Raw genomic sequence first — 22,173 nt, forward strand, 5'->3', positions numbered from 1 at the left:
CCTTTAACCCCATAAACCATTGTGATTAATGACATCAGTTGGACAGGTTTTGTTCCTTATTTAAAAGAAGAAAAGTACTTTTAAATGGTTTAATGACCTTGCTCATTAATTGGAAGTATATCATCTTCCCCCCGTGTTCTTGTTTTAGAGTATATGACTTGGTTTTTATATTGACATATTTAATTTTATTATATTTAAAGATAAAGACATAACTCAAAAGTTGTTCTTTTATGTTTTTTAATCAAAAGTGTAATACTAAGTCCTGAAATAGAATTATGGTTGCTATATGATGGGGTGTGTGTGTGTGTGTCTGTCTGTCTGTGTGTGCATGCGTAAATGAGTGAGTGAGAAAAAGAGAGACCGCACTACATGTGAGTACATGCCAGTAATATGACCTTTCCAACCTTTCTACCGCTTCCCTGGTGTTTCCCATCCGTTTCCAAAGGGGTCTTACAGGGAGTGCCCATCATGGGGGATCCTTCTGGGTGATAAGACCCCTGGCGTGGATGCTGGGCAGGGCAGGGCTGGCACTGCAGCATTACTGGCACAGAGCTTTGCCAGGAAAGGGAATGCCAGAGGCCTGCCACCCTCCTGCTGAGAACCTCCCAGGCAATTAGACTGCTGCGGTACTGAGCCGCCGTCTGAGCTGTAAAGCAGATGAAGAGTGAACAGGGCCGGCGATTAGCGATATACAGTTTGTGGTGACACTGTGGTAACATTAGCTAATCGACTGAGCGTAAACACATTGTTTCAGGTTAAAGTGAGCATACTGTTAACATGCACCCCCAGTCATACTTGTAAGCATTTTGTTCTCAAAGTGTACACAACATGATAAGTCCTTGGAAGAAGGGCCTTGATTTGATATGTGCAAAGGGTGAAAAAAGTTGCCCTCCTTCTATCCATGTCCCTGTCACCCCAACGGAAAAAGGAGTGGATCGCTCTCACTCTCACTGTCTCTCTTCCTTTCTCTCCTCTCCATCTCTGTCTGATGAAAGAGGAGCTATGATCGCTTCGACAACAAAGGGCCCAGCCGCCTGTGTTTGGATGAGGCTCTCCTTTCTTCTCTCCTTCCTCCTCCTCCTCTGTCTATCTCTTCTAACCCCCTCTGATCTCACTTACTCTCTCTTTCCTCTACGCCGCCCTCCACCCCCATTTTCCCTTCACCCTCTCCCTCCCTTCCTGCTCTATCTCTCGCTGCCTGATGCCACTCACTGGCGTTGCTCCTCCGTTCTTCGTTAGGGCCTCAGCGATACAATCAGGGGACGGAATTAAAAATCAGAAAGTGTCCTTGTCGGAGAGACACCCCGGATGGCGCACTTTGATGTCTCCTCGGAAATTTGAAATTCATATGTTGTCACACTTCATTTTATTCCCCCTCTCTCTCTCTCTCTCTCTCTCTCTCTCTCACTCTTTCTCCTTCTGCTTTCTCCTTTTCGTAGTCTTCCTCCTCCTCTTCTCCATCAAGTGCCATCATGTACTATTCAGTTAGAAAGAGAGAAACGAGCGGAATGGGAGAGGAACGTAAAACGCATTGTACAAGAAAGAAAGCCCTTTCTTGTCTTTTATTTTTCATGTTTTTACTTTGTGAAGAAGGCGGGAAGATATAATGAATCATTTAATTTCCTTTTGATTGTAGGTACTGGGGTGCGTGGGCTTAGAGGTAGATGACAGGGAGTAAGGGACCACAGTATGGGGTGGAGATGTGGCAGCGGGCCACTTTGATGCCATTTCAGAACCCAGCTCCAAGTCAAAGCTATTTGACAGAGTGAGGAAAGTGTGGCTGCCACACACTCTGTGGCGCACACACACACACACACACATATTAAGACAGGCACATAAACTCTCTGGCAGAGCCCTAGCCTGGTCCCCAATGGAAACAAATAAATGCACTCGCTGCACGAGTTTCTCCCGGCCCATGATTTTCACAAATCTTGAAAATGAACGACAGGAGTTTGTATGTAATCCTGTTAGGATTTCAATAAGGAAACATCAAAACATGTTAATTTTACAGTGAATAGTATGTGAGTCACTGTGTGAGTGTGTGTGAACACACTGTAGAGATCTGAAGGAATTCCTCTTGTCAGAACTGCGGCATAATGGCTTGCGTCAATGCCATTAATAAACAGTAGCCATCCAAAAGACATGTAAAGAGCTGCATTTGGAAATGACACATTTCTGGACAGATTTCTCATCCTTCCCTACAAAAATCCCAAGACAGTTACAAATGGGCATGAAGGTGGGGTGGCGAGGGCTAGGGATAGGGTATGGGGTGGGGGGGAAGGTGGATGAGCAGGATGAGGATGGAGACGGGGATGGGGAGTCCCACTGGTCCACTATACCCCAGATCCATCATTAATCACTCCTGCTGAGCCCCTCAGACCCTCCCAACTCCTCCTTACCACCCCTGTCTTCCACCTATAAGACCCACTCCCCAAGGTGATGGCAACCCTCCCCTCCCGCCCCGCTGCAACCATCAACACCAGCCGCAACACTTGCCCCCTCTGAAAACAACAATTTCTGTTATCTATCTCCAGAAAGTCACCCCTCTTTGTCTGTACATCTCTTTCTCTCTGTTTATATCTCTCTCTTCCCCCTTCCTCCTTTCTCCTCTCTCCCCCTCCATCTGTGTCTTTCCCCCCTCACTACTTTTTCTCTCTCCTCATTTTCTCCCTCTCTCTTTGTGACAAATGGGTTTTAATAAAAGCTGACAGAGCGATGAAATTAAAGGAGTGCATCCCATGGCCAGCTATAGCTCCAGCCTGAGCTTCAGCACTGACATATTTAAAACAGGGCCTTAATTCAGTAGCCTGCCCATGTCTTACATCACCAGGGCTCCTCAGTGTTATTGGAATCATTATTACTGCCTGACACTGTATTGTTGTTGTAAAAAAATCATAGTTACAACTGGCACCAGAGGAGACAAGCATTTAGCAGCCCCTTCGTCCTTGTGCCAACAGTGACCCCTATAAAACAGTGTATTCCATTGACCCTATTAGCAGATATTAGGCCCCATCTCCCATGTTGCCTCATTACAGCCCCGGATCATAAAGAAAGGGGGTTGGGATGGAGGAGGTGGTCGGAGACAGAAAGCGAGTGTGCGTCTTTTCTGAGAGAACCCTTCCATAAGGAATAACTGACATGGAGGACTTACCCACGCCCCGGGAGCTCTCGCTCAACGTTAGAAAGCATTGTTTTGTTGGATTACAGGGTTAGGAGGGGAACATAATCCCCTAATTTTTAATCTCTCCTGATTCCAGAGGGATGCATAAGAGACTGGGGGGGCTTCCCTGACACAGCGTGGGTAGGTGGGTTACAGAGAAGGAGGACTGGGGGTGGGGTGATGGGTGATTGGATAAAGAAGAGGGTTCTTAACAAAGGGCATATAATATTATTGGTGTGGCATCACTCAATTGCCCTGAGAAACTGTGAGGAGAAGGTGAGAAATCTAAAAATTTTGCAAAAGTTACTGAAAATTCCATGAACTGTTGAGTCAGAAGGTGCTAAACAGTACCCAGAAAAGTTCTCAAAGTCAAAAAATCAAAAGTAAAATCAAAAGTAAAATGATAGTGGCTTAGGAGTACCTTGTAACAAGAATAAGTCCAATCCTATTTGTAGGCTGTGCACTACACAACATTCAAAATCGTTCTGTGACAGCGATAACATATCCTTCTACCAAAACATTTCTGCTTTGTCATTTCATACCCTCACCACCATGTGTCTGGGTGTGTGGATAATTTCTCAGACAGCTTACGGTGACAAGCTTTTGGGACGGCGGGATAAGTTGTCTGGGAGCTCATCCCTATAATCTGTGAAGGATATACAGGGTCTCCCCCGGCGGAATTCAGGGACTGTTCACCTGCAGCATTAGCTAAATAAGATTAGGAGCTGGACTGGAACCCAGACACTCGCTGTGGGTGGAAATATATATATGAGTATATACAAAATCACATAGGGGAAATTTGTTTGAAATATTTAAGCTGAGAACACAGTTAACACCTTTTGCAATGGGAATTTCAAAATCCAGTTGATGCACAAAATGTATGAGGGGAAAGAAGGGACATCAAACCTTCAACTGGGTTCAACTGAAGGCCTCTTTCAAATGTAAAGTTAGCTGAGACGGAGCAGGAGGGAATGAAAACAGGGGTGGAAAAGGGAGGGTGGTCGAGGCGGACACAGGGAGTTAGAAATCATTGCGTCCATTGACGAAGTAACCTTGGGCGGCTTCCAGCATGACTGAGAGAGTGAGTGAGCGACGGGGTCTTGGAGCTGGGCCAAGCTGAGCCTTTTGTGCCAGTAGCCGCCACATTCCAATCAGCCACGGATATTTATACTCCAGGCCTAATTGAAAGGTTGGCTTGTGAACCATCTGCATGCACCCACACTCCAACTCCTCCTTCAACACACACACACACACACACACACACACACATACACACAGACACACTCCTTTTACCACCACAGACACAGCCAGCTTTGACCCACAGAAGAGGGAGGCCAGACATGCTGCATCTGCGACGGCTAACATCCCAAGAGGCAAAAAATGCAAAGTGTGACTTATGGCAAAACCATCTCTGCCAAAGATTAAATTCAGGATTTGTCTGTTTCTTGATATTTACTTCTCCTTGGTAGAAGAAACTGGCAATTTCCCTGAGTCATTGGCCTACATTATGATTTGGAAATTCGACACTTACAAGCTCTAAAAAGCCACTGTAACAAACCACTGTCTTAACCACAGAGTAAATCTGTCAAGTGGCTGTAATCACACTTACAGTAAATAATAACCACTACATTACATTTCAATTAGCCGATTTTCCTTTCAGTACAACTAAATTGTTCGTGTTCATAATAACAACATACGGCAGATGAGCATGGGAACCTGACTTTTTATCTAGTGGTAATTTCTACAAAGTGAGCCAACAAACCTGTAGTCAGTAATACTGTGCAGCTGAAAGAGCTTCGGGCAGTTGATAAAAGGAACTCAACATCAGTGTGAGATAAATGACTTGATGATTGATTGCCGCCTAAAGCAGAAAAATGAGCAAAGCACAAAACTAGTCAGTAACGTTTGTGTAATGAACATTTTCTCACAGCACCTACTCTATATCACACAGTGATGACTGGGTATTTAGGGTTGCTAGCTGCTATATTTCGGGAGGATCTTATAATGATCATAAAAAAGCTAAATGTCTTTTCAACAGCCTCATATCCACTCTTCTGCTGCATATATTTTTTCTATGCTCATTCTAGTAAACCCTTACCTTGAAGCAAAAACAAAGACCATGTACCTTCTGTCTTATTTTAACTTCTCTCCTACACACTCAACAGTCACAGGAATTATGTCTGATCCTTGCACCTCATTTAGTTGTGACATTGCACAGAAGGAATTAGAATTTCACCTGTAATCACTTAATAAATAGTGGGAGGCAATAATATTTTTGAAGTAACTACAAAAAAAAAATGCAGACAAAAGGAGTTGCTGAGCACTGTGCAATAAAGATATATGGCCTTAAACAAATCATGTTAGTGAGATATAAATGGATAACATCCATCATGCTGATGGTCATAAATAAAATATTTACTTTTAAAGCTTGCCAACATTTCACCTAACCCCAAATCTTACCTTTAAATATAATTACTAAAACCCACTAGAAGTTTAACCGACCCACTACCCACATGCCACACAGGAAGTCAAAATCAGCACTCCAAGGAGCCATGAAACAGTGAAACACAAATATCAGACTTCTGTTTCACAACTACTGAAATGCACCACAGGCTCATGGGATCGGGTAACTAAACCCACTGATTAATGCACAATTAGTGTTGTGTTGTGTCAGTTAACAGGACGGGATGATGGAGTTTGCAGCAATGGTGAGGAGTGTGTTAAAGCTCTCGGCGGGCATCCAGCTGGCCCTTCGCTCATCTCTGGGACGTGTTAGGCTTCCTCTGCCAGCTGGCACCGGAACACACTGCCATGCTCATTCATGACAGGCATCTCCAAAAACTTGAGAAAAAAAACTGGTGATTCTTGAATGCTCCTTTCACAAGATGCTCTCAAAAGGGGGAAAAAACAAGAAAAAAGAAAGACACCTTTTCATGTATTCTCAGCCAAGGACATTTGGGGCAACTCAGAAAAGTTTATTCAATACGCTGCCCAAAACATTATTTATGTGTTGTGTATGACGCCTCTTATATTTACATTGCCACAAAGAAGCAGTCAAAAACAGACAAAAAAAGCATCCGGTGTCCCTATTACGGGCTATATGCTAATTTTTGTCCATGTTTGGGGTATGTTGTACATTTACTCTGGATAGATGCCAAAAATGAAGCACATTTCAAAATTTTAGCATACATACTAATAGCTCAGTTTTCAAATGTGATGTTGATGGACACTATTGTCCCACAAAACAACATAATGGAAATGGGAGAGGTGGAGAGAGAAAGTTTTTGAAGGATGTGGCAACAGTCTGGAAAAGAAAAAATTAAGAAAGAAAAATAAACTCTCTCAAAGTCAGATTTGTATTGACATCAGTCGACACATGCCTTGTAATTATTGTCAAGACTAAACAGTAAATCATATTAATTTCTTGCCAAATTTTCAGATAATCTAAAAAAAGTACATTTACATTTTTTTTTAGATCTTCTAAAAGTACATAAATACAAGCAGAAAAATGTACTCAAAAGTGCTAATTACAAAACATTTTTCATGGTATTTCTTGTTGATTAGTTCATGAATATGCAGCATTTTAATGTTGAAGCTAGCCCAGGTGATACTGAGTCTAACTATTTTGCGGTATGTCTGCGCAATGTATCCTATTTCATCTTTTCATATGTTTCATGTGTGAAATCTCTACTTGCAAAGGAAGTAAAGCTGTCAGATAGTGGAAATAAAAGTACAGTATCACCCTTTGAAATGTAGAGCCAATGCAAAAACATCCAACTGAAAAATCCAAGTAGCTCAGTTGAATTATTTAAACTTTGTACTTGCACAATCCATATACATACAACATACTGTAGCTACTTTGTTATTTTCATGACTGGCCAGAATATTACACATTAAACACTAGAGCACAGTGTACACTTCGAAGTTTTTGTATACAGTATGGAATTAGGATAGACTGAAGCAGCATGTGGACATAGCAAGCGGCTCTATCCAGGGTACTGAATCTCTGAATTTAGGCTTTTCACCAGGAAATGAATCCATTGGCATGCTACTGGGGAATAGGGGACAGCCTGCCAAATGCAAAATCATCCTCTGTTCTCCCTTGGCTTGCGCCTGTGATAAATCAAAATGCCGAACAACAATTAGCACTCTGTTGACACTCTATTCACATCCAACAGTTGATACAGGAAGTGAGCCAAGTGATGTAGAACACAACTTATTGTCTTGCCAAGTGCATCTGCTGTTATCAGCGGTGGAAATCCATCCACTTGTTATACGAGCCTGTGAAAACAGGTCTACAGATTCCACTTAGCGCCAATATAAACTGCGTTGTACAATAGATTACTGGCATTGCAAATTTACACTACATACATACTGGGGTAAAACTCAAGGGACAATTAATCCCCAAGTAATTATATCACTCCAAGAATATGAACTCACTGCATATGCCTTACAGGTCAGACATACAGCAGCGTGTCCCCCTTCTTTACATTCAATGGGAAATCATTCGCTCAAAGCAATCAAATATACTTCAATAACAACAGAGATAAACAACACTCATCCGGTCTAATCTCTCTGCGGACCACCCAGCTCAATCAATTAATTACCTAGTCTCTGTGTTTTACTTCGGGGCATTGGTAATGATCTTTAAATATTAATTTGGCTTTGTCCAGGGACTGATACAAGGGCCCTGTTGTTGTCTTCTGGATTTCTAGTTGTCAAGTCAGAGGCACTTTGCTATGGGAGGTAAACCTGAATAGCCAGAGGAGGGTTTATGCTGTTTGGCTAGTATGTGCAAAGAGAAAATACATAATTTGTTCAGTTATCACAAACAGGAAAAAGCATATTCCACTGCTGCTTCTGTAAGATTTCATTTTCTTTTCTTTGTTTAAAAATGGCCAAAAGTTTGGATTTGTGGTAATTGTTGCAGAAAGGTTCTGTGTTTCTTTTTTGTTTTTTTGTGGGTGGCTCATGTTGTGCTGAGTAAGAGTGTGCACCCACAAAAGATTGTTCAAAGGCCTGAAGTCTGAACTGAGAAAGACTCAATTCAATTATGCCCTTTGATCCGTTTTATTAGAGCTGTCATGTACTCACAGTTAATTTGGAATACCTGTTTGAGGCACTATTGCAGGTGGAAGAAGGTTTTTCTTTGCACATTATCCTGATTGTGATTTCATCTACTCAACTGTGAGTATCTTCCCATTTCTTGGAAAAACAAAGAATAAATTAGGGCAAATAAAATGGGCTAAATATGGGAGATTTTTCTAAAATGACAGAATAAAGGTATGAATACGCATGTTTCCTGACCACCAGTGGGGCAAACAAACAGCAATCACAACAACATGTGTGTTAAGATCAGGCTTGTGGAACCCTCTTGCCTTCAGAGGATAGTATCTATCTTCGTTTAGGCTGTCTTTAATAATTAACCCAGTACATTTATTTATTACCCTCTACCACAGAGATACCCAGGTGAGTTGAGTTTCTCTTGGGATGAATGCTCAGGGGAAGGGAGGGAGTGGAATATTCCTCTCCTTTTTCTCTTCTATCTCTTGCTCTACATCAATGTTTGTAGCCCAGAGCAGAGGAAGCCAAGAAAAAGCTCAGATTTGGCCTCTGTCCACCTTACCTGCAAAATATCCTGCATCAGCATATTTCCCAGAGTTCCAATGGGCCAAAAGCAAAGAACGGAAGAAAACTGAAGGGATGGAGGCAGTGAAGCTAATTGGCAGATGTATTCTAAATAGCCTGATTTCTATTTTCTTCTTCATGGCAAGTGGATATGAAATTTCTGGAGAGTATTTTAATTGTTGTCTATGTTAATTCATTTCCTCAGTATAAATTAGATAGTCAAACTGAGGAGTGGCCCAGTACATGATACTGCCAGTCTGCCACTAACTTTCAATATTTGTCAGATCATAGATTTTCAATCCCGCCACATGCTGTGATCAAAGACTTCTTTCAACTTCAACCTATATCAAAAACCATATCATTTGCAAACACATCTGCATAGGTTTTAAAGTACATGTGCTCATGGTGTAAAAGATATGTGTCAAAAGGTGTTGAATACAAAAAAGCATATACAGTAACACTTGCTTTATGATGTGTTCATCCTTGCTCTATTAAAACATCCTTTGAGCCTAATTCAAGTTGAAATATATTATTTCCTCTGATCTTGGTATATCTGCTGCTCATCTTCAGATCCGACCACAACTTGACCGCATGCCAAGTTGGGGGTGAAGCCAGCGCAAACAGGGAACAGCTTAACAAATTACCACTCTGCTGCCAAGTCCTGGGAAGGAGGAAGAGGCACAGAGGCTTAGAGAAAGAACTAAAACCCCTGCTACAGAGACCGAGAAACCCCAGAGGGTGAGGGGTGAGGAGCAAAAAAAGAAAGAGGAGCGAAGGTGGGTAAAGGCATATCGAGAGCGGAAGCAGAGGGTAAAGAACGAGGGAGATAAAGTGGCAGAGGGAGATGGAAAGAGTGAGAGGCAGAGCAGAGAGTACAAAAATGAGGGAACAGAAGAGGCTTGATATGATTTCAATGGAATGTTTGTTGACAGTGCTCCGTGGCCCGGGGCCTTGGGATAAATGATTGAACACTGCGCCTGTCAAAGCCAGAGGATTTCTGTGGGCTTGTGTTTCTCTCCGCGCTCTTTTGCTGGAGGGAAGGTAGCAGTCAACTAATTGACACAGAATTAAGCATGAAACGCACTAAGCGCAGCCCTCTTCTGCCATGGCTGGCCTCTCCACCAAAGAGGCGGCTTCCAGCCAGTTAAAGGCTTCAGATGAAACACACATGTGTACACACAAACACATACGCCCATATTAAGATGAAATCAGACACGTGCAAATATACAAGCATGAATACATCTGCACAAAAAAAATGAAGATAAACATCCAAGCAGATGGCCCACTATTCAATTACACTAGATCAGTAATTCAACGTTTTAACACCCACACATAAGCAAGTGCACATGAGCAAATCAGCAGAGGCAAAGAAATGCAGGGTACAGGAGGATATACACACACAGTACATAAGCAAACAGTATAGACTTTTTCTGTGACAAATTGCTCCATGAGAAAGTAATCCTTCAAGATTAACAGTGTCATTCTATGCCACACCTTGCATATTATTCTCAGGGGGCTGCGATCTCAGCCGCAGGCTTCTTGCAAAAGGCTTACCAGGCGTGTACTTGTCCTAACTGTTTTTATCGTGCCCTGAAATGCAAAGCACATGAGAGAGAAAGAGAGATAAACCTGAGAGGAGGACAGGGCAGACAATAGAGAGGGACATGGAGAAGGAAAACTAGATGGAAATTGTGATAGGGGAGTGAAATCAATAAGTAGAGAGAAGAAACAACATAAAAGTAAAACTAAACGTGTGCGGGTGGAGGGGGGATTGGTAATCCACAGCACTGTGCACAGGTATATAGGTGGGCCTTTGTTTTCCATATACTCGCCTGTGATTGAGCGAGGTATGGGTCGATTAAGGTTGAGCGGCACGGACCTTTAGCTGTAAATAAGCAGTACCACCTGCTGTAGCCCAGCCAGTAACACGGTGGTATACAAGGAGTCTCACCTCATTAAAACTTGGAGCTGTGACAACAAAAACAACATGGCTAAGCAGCAGGTGTGTGGGGTGGGGCACTTTCAAAAACAAAAAGAAAGGGGAGGGGTTCATGCACCTCCTACAGAGGTTGCGGTAATGGGGTGCTTTTCATTATGCTAACTTGTCTCCTCACTTCCCTCACTTGTGTCTCTTCCTCGTGTCTTAGCTCCTCCCAGCGAAGATGTGAGAGAGAGGAGCAAGGACGGAGGAATTTAATTCATCAAACGGGACATCCTCGCTCACTCCAGCATCATTTTGAGGAGACAGCAACTACTCATGATGCACAGCACCTCAGCTGCCAAATATGTAGAAGTCAGCTATTAATATGTAGAAATTATTAAGGAACAGATTAAACTCTAAAGTTTTCACTTAAAATGAATGCACAATTAATTAACACTTTACACTGTTAGTTAATAAATTCTACATAGTCATAACTGGAAGGAAAACACCTGATAACTCCAATTATCAGGTGTTTTCAGCTCCAATTTTTGTTATTTGATTATAGATCTATAGCAACATCTGGCTGTCACAGAATAAGACACAAATAGACTATTTAAATCAATTAATTACTGAAAGAACAGAACTGATGAAAAGGAACAATAAAAACAGCTGTAGCCTGTAGAATATGTTTAAATAAAATAATGCTTATTTAGTTTGTGACAGTCTGACATTGTTTTCATGCTCAGGATAATTTTATAGACATGCAGCTGTGCGGCATTATATTTTCCTGAAGGAGCTGACTTGAAACGGAAAAGAAGAAAGGAGAAGCCTTTGGCTAATGAGGAACAATAATAAAGTTAAAAGAGTGTTTTTTGTGATTGATTCATGATACGGTAATTTTTATTTTATGAATTAATATGATCAGCTGCTGTTGGTGCTTTTATTCCTGTTCCACAGGTAGTTTTCCTGATCTGCTGTATTACAACAACAGCCCAACTGTTGACTTTTACTGTCCCGTCAGATCAGCTGACCAATCAATAAACACATTTGATCAAAGGGGTGTTGCTGTCCAGTACAAAACTGCCACGTAGGATACACCTGTGGTTCCTCGCTCTAAGCTCCTCCAGGAGCCTCCTCTCTCCTCGCTCCTCATCTCCTCCAGGTGTATTTAAGGGTTTGGAAGATCCTCCATGATGGCGGAGGGAGATCAGTTTCCGGGGCACGGCCAGAGGATACAGGAGAGAGGACGCGAGGAAGCATAGTGTTGACATAATGAAAAGCACCCATGATCTGGGTAGTCGTGTCATGGTCTGGGTAGCCGTGTAAGGCAGATTCCTCTCCTCTCTTCTGCACTGGCCGCATCACCACGTGAATGCCCTTGTGAAGGAGCTGGAGACAAGTAGAGAAAGGGAGACGCACTGAAGAAGGGAAGGGAGGCTGCAGGGTCAAAGGGCCAACCCCATCCCGCTGACTACCAACCAATCAGGGGGTGTCCTGTGCTGTCTTAGAGGCAACGGGGGGGGGGAGAGAGGAGGAGGTAAAAAAGAGGAGGAGGTAAGCAAGAAAAGAAGGAGGTTGGGTGGACTGCAAGGCGGATCCCCAGGGTCAATTATCCCCGGGAAGGAGGTACTGTAGCCAACACTCTGCATCTCATTTGCAAGGCAGCAGCAAAGGTGCACCTGAGCACGACTAGTGAGCGTCCTGCCATAGCACCAAGGCAATTAATGTCTCCTTTCAATGACATGTGCTTCTCAGTGTGACAGTGGCTGGGCAGCTGTGGGCTGGGCCAACTGGCTAAAAGAGAAGACCTCAGTGATGCCTCCTGTCTTCCCACAGAGACTAATTTCAGGTAGAGAGCCTTGTCTCTGTTTTGCTGGCAGTCTGAGTATGAGGGCTTTGGGTTCATGCCTAAACACACACACACACACACACACACACACACGGATAAATGCACACATGCAAAGAGGTGTATGCCTAAAATGACACAAGCAACCCAAACGCCCCACTCAGTCTCTCATACACTTGTACGCCACATGAGCATACACAGATATGCATGCTGCAACATTACACGTGATGAAGTATACATACATTAATACATACACACATATACTCTCTTACACATACATATATTCTTTGTGTTATGAACATATTTTTAACTTAACAGATACATTTCTGGATTTTATTCTATCTCACTCCACTACATCAACACATACACACATACTGTATATTGAGACATTTATTCACCTATGGAGCAGGTTCAACAACGTGCCAGCACATGTGAACTATGCCCCACCCATGCCCAAGCTCATCAGCTGCTGCTTACTGTTACACACACCTTTGCCAAAACTAATACAATTATGAATCATATTAAAACTCTGTGATGGAGTGTTGTAACTTTCACTCACATTCCCTCAACACTACCTTGATGTCTCTTTGAACTATGTTGTTTTTGGGGCAAATTAGTGAGAATAAAAATAAGCTTTTACTCTTTCATTCTAAGGGACTGACACATGAACATATGCTTTAGCAAAAGACTTTTCATCTTATTGCTGGAAGTATCTTGACATGAAGTCATACAATGCGTGTACAAGAGTAAAGTCTAAATAGTGGCCTCTAGGAGCTTTAATGTTCATCAACCTTTCACAATGAAAGAAAGAACAAACATCATGTTGACAATTTTGAGATTCTTAGAGCGTTATCAGTACTGTGCCAGAAATTCTTAATTTTGACCCTGAGGGTGATGCTGGAGGAAAGAGGTCGTCCTTTAGGGAGCATGAATGTGTCAGTCAATATCATATATATTTTTTATGTAGTAAGTGGACCCTGATGGTTGCATTGGAAGAAGGGTCAGGGGTAATCAAAACATTAGAAATCATCCTCTGTGGACCATGAATAACAACAGCAAATTTCATGGCAATCTTAGTGATAGTGGTGCTGTGAACACAAGTGTGCGTCACCATTAAAACCTGGTTTCAATATTAAACAAAGGGTGAGCTGTAGAGAGTAGCTATAAAATTATAGCATAGAATAAAGCAGGAACAAAAATCAATGTTGATGACAGAGAACACAGAGTACCCTCAGGCTCTTTTTTTTCCCTTTATACCCACATCTTTAATTTAAAGACAAAAGACTGAGGAACACTGAGAAGTGAAAAATGTGTCATTTTAAAAGCTACTTCTGAGTGTCTAATTTGGGAGAAAACAAACAACAAGTGTATGTGTTATATCTTAATACATATGGTATGTCTGTATGATTGAACAAGCATACATTTTAGGCAATAATACATTTTTATATTTAATAAACTTAAAAAAAAATCATAAGACGATCAGCCAAATATGTAAGATATTTGTTGATTTTTGCTCTGTTAGGAGTATTGAAACTAAGATATTTGCAGAGAATATGTGTTACTTACACACCAATGTCAGCAAGTGCGTTACCATGTAATCAAGTCATGACCTTGTATGTGACCTCATTGCCGTGGGGCATTGCAGCTAGCAAAGCTAACATGAGGCTAATGAGTGTCATTCATTGCATTTGGGTGCACAGGAGACATGCAAGCACACTTACACACACACACACACACACACACAAACACACACACACAGAAAGAGACACATATTCAACAGATCCATCCTTCCGATCACTGCTCCCTATAGCCCTGGAGCTCACAATGAAACCTAGTGTTTCCCTCAGTGGGTAGTCTGTGCTCTCCTCCCTGACCATTCCCACTCATCCGAGACAGAAATAGACATCGCTTTGCTTCCCTGCTCATTCTCCAAGTCAACTTGTGGTTGACACACACTGGATGAATGACTACTTCCTCCTGCTTGCCTCAGCCGACTACTGAGGTGCAGTTCCGAGTTGTCGAGCTTGCCACCGAGAGTTAAAAAGAACAAGTGAAGTTGGATTCAGCTCGCAATGCAGAGGGGGAGAAGAGAGAGAGAGAGAGAGAGAGAGAGAGAAGGAGTATGTGTGCTAGTTTCAGCAGACACGTCATGCACACACACAAACACACACACTTACAGCAAAGCTAGCTGGCTTTTGACAGTGGCAGAATTATTATGGCGAGGTGAATATTACCCCCCTGGGACTTCATTTACCTCCAGCATATTCACTGAGTTTCTCTGTGTTTTACTGCTCCTCATAATCCAAGCCAACCACACACATACACATGCACACATACTTGCACTCATATCACCATATCACACACTATTTTTATGTCCATGAGTGTTGTCAGGGTTATTATTGAGATCATTATGGGATGTGGATAGTATTCAGATGCCGCCACCCCCCCCCCTCTCCAACCCCACCCTTTTTGTTGCAGCTCTGAATCTTGGAGCCCTCTCATGAAAGGTTACCAAAGCTTTCCATTTCCTGCTTCTGTTTATCAATAAAGCACATAGTCAAACATTAACACGCGCACATACGCTCTCACAGTGGTGGTTTTGTATTTTGCAACTAGTATTATTGTAATTCTCCTCTTGGTATTTAGCCAGTAAAGGTCACTGATGGACTTCTTTTGTTGTGCTGTTTGAGGTCTCTTTTGCCCATTGTATTAACAAGTCATTAAAAATTGAGGGAAGTAAGGCAGGCCAGGAGACATTGCATATGTTTGGAAGCATTATTATTATTAAATAATCATGTTTGTCTCCTAAATTGAGAGTGACTCATGCCACAATATCAGTAATTAGATAAATTATTGATGGGCTAGTGGGTGGGTGAGAGGATGGTCGGTGGTGGAAATGGAATTGCCAAACCCAATTACTGTCTTTTTCTCAGAGTGGCCCCATTAGAGTTGTCACTTAGACTACCAAATGGCGGCACTAATAAAACCGCAACTAGCACTTAACCAGCTTAATTAATAGTAAGATGATTAATATTTTAATTGCCTCAGATTAAATACTGCTCGCACCGAGAGGGAAGCTTTACACGAACAGAGCCTGACATCCTGTGCTCTCTGTTTTAAAATGTCAAACATGTCATGTTTCACAACCAGCTTTCTCACAATGACTTGACGTAATCCACCGCAGTACACACAATCCTAACATAAAAACATGTAACAATATTTCATGCTTGATTCTGAGCATAGAAGAGACATTTATGGCTTTGCAATAACGACTTGATTGATGTTTCGGAATTCTACTGCATTTTTCATTAATTGCAAATGAACTTACTGAGTCAAATTTCAAATCAAAATAAAATAAAATTTACAGTTCATGTTAAATGTCAGATTATTTGTACAAAGGGAGTAGCAAAATTGCACTAAAACTCACATGTTAAGTTATAACACAACCTGCTTTTGTAAGCAATTTTAAATGACATGATTAGTTTATCACCAAACAACATGCTGTCAACTGTCAAACACCCGGGCGACTGGGCAGTTTTAACAATTTGACACTATATCGACCTATGCAAAGAAAGGAATTCAAGAACAGACTGCCCCCAAGCAAACACAATGCTCCTGGGTTCAAGTGTACTATGAGCGCTATGAGGCACCTGCACACGCCACACACACACTGGTGTGAACCACAGTAAAAAAGAGACTATCCCTCTTCCGCTAATACCCATCAACCCCCTCTCTCAGGAGGGCATGGTGTCTTCCATCCCCAACATGAATAAAACAAGTTGTTATTCTTATCTAGATAAACACCCTCCATGTGCCCGCAAACAAGAGGGGGAAACGACGCCAAGCTTTGGTTTTCCTCCAGCAATTGCAATGGAGATGGGCTCCCCAGACACTTGCTGGGCTCTGCGAAGTGGTCCTACACTGCACAAAGTGTCTGCTTTGCCAGAGGCACAGGATGGAACTTCTAAGCACAAACAAAATCTACTAAATACCTAGGAAGGCTTGTTCGCAATTTGAACAAAGCATATTATTCATTCACTTTGTCAATTCCTTATGTACATGATATTATTAATCGAATTCCCCAATGAGATTTGAGCTGTTGTTTGTTCATTTGAATCTACAGAATGACTCTGCTGGTAAGTGAATCATTAGGATGCATCACTTTGGCCCAGATTTGACAAAGAGGCTGGGAAGGTGTACATTAGCCGATGGAAAAGGTTAAGCATGGTAAAATGAGAGAGGAAATGTGGCGGACAAATTGAGAAATTAGCAATGTGCGGGTGGGGAAAGTCTCAGAGGACTCGGCGCTGAGGCGAGACCTATTACGGCACATGGCACCAGGCAGCTGGGTGGGTAATTATCATCATGTGTTTAGCAAGGCACCCTTATCCAGGGCAACATATATGACTTGTGCTTTAACCACTTAGTTGGCCCATTTAGCTCTATGCCGTGGTGTGTATGTATGAGTGGGGGGGATGAGTGCTTTAACACTAGGCAGCGCTTTCCTGCTACAGGTGCTAGTAAGTCAGCCATAGCTGGCACTTTGGACTGTGATGCAGGTGTGTGACCCATACTGTGGTGCCAGGGTGGCTGAGGCGGCCTCGCTGTGAACTGGTGTAGCTTGGTGTCCTTGGGGAAGGTGAAAGAGTGACCCCATGAAGATCCAGCTGGGAGTACAGGGGGCCCAGATGTGTTAGTGTGTGCGTGTGTGTGTGTGTTTACATATGAGCGTGAGTTTTTTAGTGTCTCCATGTGTGCCCACTGCCAGCTTGGTTCGAAACAGCTGGCTCCCACCATCTGCTACTCCTCTACATCAGCAGCCCCAGAATGTGTATATACGGTATGTCTGTGTGTTTTCCATGTGTTGCATATCTTTTTTTTTCTCAGTATAATCCATTATGAAAAAAAAAACACTGCGCATAAATGTAAAATGATTTGAGAAGTTATAATTTGAAGGAAAACATGCCAAGTTAAGTACCAAGGTTTCACTTTCCTAATAGGAGAGCAAAGACTTGTTCTATCATTTATTTTTGAAAAGAAAAATCCAGTGGATGTACATTTGTTTGAAAGCAACACACTATTTTTGTGTATGTGAGCTTTTCCCTTTGGTTGTTAATCATTTGCTCCAAGCAAGCCTACTCTATCGAACAGACTCAGGGAAAAGAGAGAAGGATTGGGAGGTTGGGGGGTTAGTATGCTAAAATCCACCCAAAACAAGACACATGAGACATACGGTTCTAGTGTTAATTAGAGAGCCAATATTACAAGATAAATCAGAGATGGAGGGTAGGTTTGGAGGAGAGGGAGATGAGGGAGGAGGGATAGATGAGGAGGAAAGGGAAGGAGGGAAAGAGAGAGTGAGAAACAGAGAGAGAGGGAGGGCATGCTGTTGATTTGAGCAGGGCCTGGGGGCAGCCTACGGGGCAGAAAGGGGAATGATAGACTGGCTAACCAGGCGTTGATCAGGCCTGTGCAGCTCTCCTCTTTTCATCAATAGTGAACAACTAAAGTGGTAAGAGAAAGTCTGTTAGCTGCTCACTTATTTGCTTCAAAGTCAGCGTTAAACACCATCAAGTGTCACTCGATTGTAAGCTAATCAATTATGCGTTTTGATCTACTGATGGCTGAAACTGTATTTTCATGGATCAGCACTCAAAAGCGTTTTCTTTTATGAAAATTGATGCCATCTGAGGTACTTGTGCACACGCACTGCCCAGCAAGTATCATGTTGCTCAGAGAAGACAGTAATGAAAAATGATGTCCCTTTACCTCCCCAAATTTCAAGTCTAGCAGCGGCAGCAAAAGTGAATAATCTGTAATCGGAGCGATGTGGAGGAGTGCAGCGCTGCTAATGCGACTAGACCCTGCTGTTCTCTGAGGAAGACAGCGCTGGAGGGGAGGAAGAAGAGGAGGAGAAGGAGCAGCAGAGGGATGAGCAGGAGGAAGAACACACACCGAGGCAGCTGGGGGATCGCTTGCTCCAAACATGGCAGAAGGTATGGAACAAGGCGCTCTGTGTGGGCCCCATTATTTTTACACCCCATTCTCTTTTCCCCTCTCTCCTTTTGAAGACGGCAGGATTTTTCTCCTCCTCCCTGACATAAAAGTAAACAACGTTGCCTGCAGGCACAATTTTCCCGGCAACACAATAAAATGTGCAGTGAATTTATGATGGTCATCCATTAGCTCTTACCAAGGAAACATCACCCGTATCTGTCGTCCATCATTATAATAGAGGGTTAATGCACTGAATTTACATAAAAAAGTCATATTGTCTGCGTGAATTATTTACACCCTCAGCTGTTTTTTCCAATTTCGCTTTTTTTTCCCTCTCCGTCCTCTCGTTCGTGGCGAGGGGGTTTTTGGTCCAGATTCTCATGGAGAAAATCTGACAGTAAATTCCGCCATGGGGTGGTCCTATCGTTGCCACCTCTCTGTCCCAATATTTCTCTCCCTCCCTCCCTCCCTCCCTCCCTCCTTCTATTCTTCCCTCTCATCCTCTTCTTCTGTCTTTGTCTATGAGGGACAGTGAGAGCTGGGGGCATTGTGATGTGCTTGTTTATGGCCGTCTGGTTGTTACCGAGTTAATCAACACACTGAAAATCTTTCACAGCCTCCCACTTCTAAGTAGGTTTCACTGGTAATCACATTTCATTAGATTATCAACTCAGTATTTGACAGTGCGTTTGTAGATTAACTGAACTGCATTGTGAGTAACAACAGGGCACAATATTGCACAGATATAACAAATGTAAAAAATTATCAATTAGTGCAGTCCTTTGATCTAAAAAGCAAAATAGTCATGTTAAAGCTAGTTTCAATAAATCACATAGTGCAGTTAAGATTATTTCAGCCTAATTCTTTAGTGGCCTAATCTGGTAACACACACAAAATGATCACTGCCAGTTGTCCTATTGTAAGTGAATTATCCTGATATCACACCCCTGTAATGAAGGCTTGTACTGCGCTAACAGTTGCCTCTCAGACCCCGGGGAAAGGCTCCGTGATTGAGCAATTATGACAAGCTCAATTACTGTCATCATATTATCATAGCTAATCCAACTCCGCCATGCTGCGCCTTCCACTGCACTGATCACAGCGCCTTTTTCACTGTCACTGAGGTGAGAAAGTGCTGTCACTGACACCGCTTGTGCTCCCATGAACACGCTCAAATGAATATGTGGCAAATATGTCAATCTACTGGTGCCTGTCTCTGTTTCTATCTTTCTACTGGATGTCTCTGGGATGGATGTTTTAATTTTTTCTAATTCCGCTTGACAGTGCCACAGGCGCTCTTGCGTGCTGAGCTAAATTTGTGACAAGCCTTGACAGAGTGCAGGTTTTGTGAGTTATCGGCTTCCCTGATATGGCTAACATGCTTCTAAGCAACAATCACAGCAGCAGGCACAGTTGCGACTCGTCCTGCTGTGCAGTGAAGCGTCAAAGGGGGCTTGAAGGAGTAAAAAAAGGCTCAGGAGACGTATACGGTAAAGGTAAACAGAAATGCAAGGAGAAACTTATACATATCAGTGACCTCACAGCCATGCAGATAATCCTCCAACAGAGGGAGTGACATGGGTCAGTCAAACAGATGTAGATGAGGAGGTCAGTGTTGAAAAAAGTCAAAGATAAAACTTGCACAGAGCAGGTGTTTTTCAGAGACAGTAGCAGTGCACGGTGGAGTGGTGCCAGAGGTGTGAGGGAAGGTGAATGGATCAATTGGAGCTGAGCCTCAGGTATAACCCATTCTCATCCATATAACATCCCTTTATACCGCCTCGCTCTCCCTCCACACTGCTAACATTGTGTGTTTTCTTTCCTCTGTGCTCTTGTTTATTCCTCTCACTGGTATACTTTTCCTAAGGGTCCTGATCCCTGCTTGCCTCCAGGCCCACTTCTCAGTCCTGTTAAGGAGTTGAGGATTAGAGGTCAGAAACGTGGCCACCTCCTCAGCTTGCATCGATCGCCGTCCACATGTTTCAGGAAGTCATGAAGGCAAGAGACGACCTAATGAGGTGTAAGGTTATAAGTTTGTGACCTAATGACTTCCTCTGCGGTATTTCTTGACTGGCTTACGGTCCTCTCACAAAATTCAAAAGCTTTGATGTTTGTAAAATTGTGTCTCCACAGCTACGTGAAATGCCAACATAAATATGAAGTTCCAACACTATATGACTTTTTGTAACCGTTTTTGTCACATGTAAAAACTAATGCAGACATCAAAGAGGAATTACCTGCTATAAGTCAACAATTTGGATTTTTTATGAGCTGATATCATAACAAAACTAAACAGACTGTAGACTTTGGTTGGCCAATCCCCCACTTGAATCAAATGCACTCATAGATTACTTTAAAAACTACAATTACTATTTCTTACAATGTAGTTTTAATCATTTTGTTTATTTATGTTCTGAAATAATGTGCATTAAGTGCCATATTTTGGACTATTGAAATGTTTTTTATATAATACCTAATAATATAATATAATAATAATAATATAATGGGATAGTGTCATATTTACAGATGCAGCAATACATAAAGTGTAGTCACTAGATAATGTTATAAAGATGTAAAGTTATAAAGATATAAAATCGAATCATATCAAATTTGAAATGTTTTTTTGTAAATGTGAAAAAGGAAAGCACAGCTACCACTGGACTACTCTCTCACAACTTGCCAGGAAAGTAAACTAATCACTCACTTTGAAACAAAGTATCCCATGATGCTAAGAAGTGCTGAGAAGAACGCAAGCAGGTCAACTTACTGTACAAATAGGGTGGCAAACAAATTTGCATGTCAAAATTAAAAATCAATGTGTTCCACCTCACCTAATGACCAATCTCCCTACTGCTGCTCTTGGGCTCTGATTAACATTCTGGGGGGTTCAGGAGAAAATGTTAGAGCAAAGCATTAATCTCTCTCAGCAAAAAAGCTTGTATCTTCTGACAGGTGGGTCAAAGTTGCTGTTTAATCTAGCCCATAATTTCTGAAATGTGCTGACAGAGTGTATTTTAATACATTAAAACATGGCAGTGTTTGAGAAAGCTCAAAGCGCGACACCTCAGCAGGAAGTCTGTGTCCCTGGATCTATGGCATGTTGAGAAATGGGAGAAATGCAGCAAAATAGAGAGGAAAACCAAGTATCCGAGAGTTTGTTTGCTCTCGTATGATACGATTCTTTTGTGGTGGATGATGTCCAAACATCTGGAAGTGGAACAATAGAAGTGAGAGAATTTTTTTTTTTTTTTGATAAAAAAATCTCATACTGTGTAATTATTACTGTCCATGTTCTCTTACATAAACATACAGATCAGCCTGAGGCACCATTATGATCCATATTAAGGCTAAAATAATACAATCCCTAGATTGTAGACCCTGACTGCATCCTTAATTCATGGATGTTTTAAATTGCAGAAATGTTAAACTTTACTGTTCTGTCTTTCAACAGAACATACTAAGAAAGAAAAAGTTGGGTGTAAGATGTTTACTTGTATAAAAATCTTGACTTACATTTTTTACAACAGATAGTAAAAATGCCTGGATTTTTATCAAGCCCTTAAAGACCCTAAACCTGCCACAACTATTTATTTGTTTGATGGCTTGCACTTGACTTTATTG

This window comes from Thunnus albacares, chromosome 8 (genome assembly GCF_914725855.1).
Source record: "Thunnus albacares chromosome 8, fThuAlb1.1, whole genome shotgun sequence".
NCBI classification, from domain to species: Eukaryota; Metazoa; Chordata; class Actinopteri; order Scombriformes; family Scombridae; genus Thunnus; species Thunnus albacares.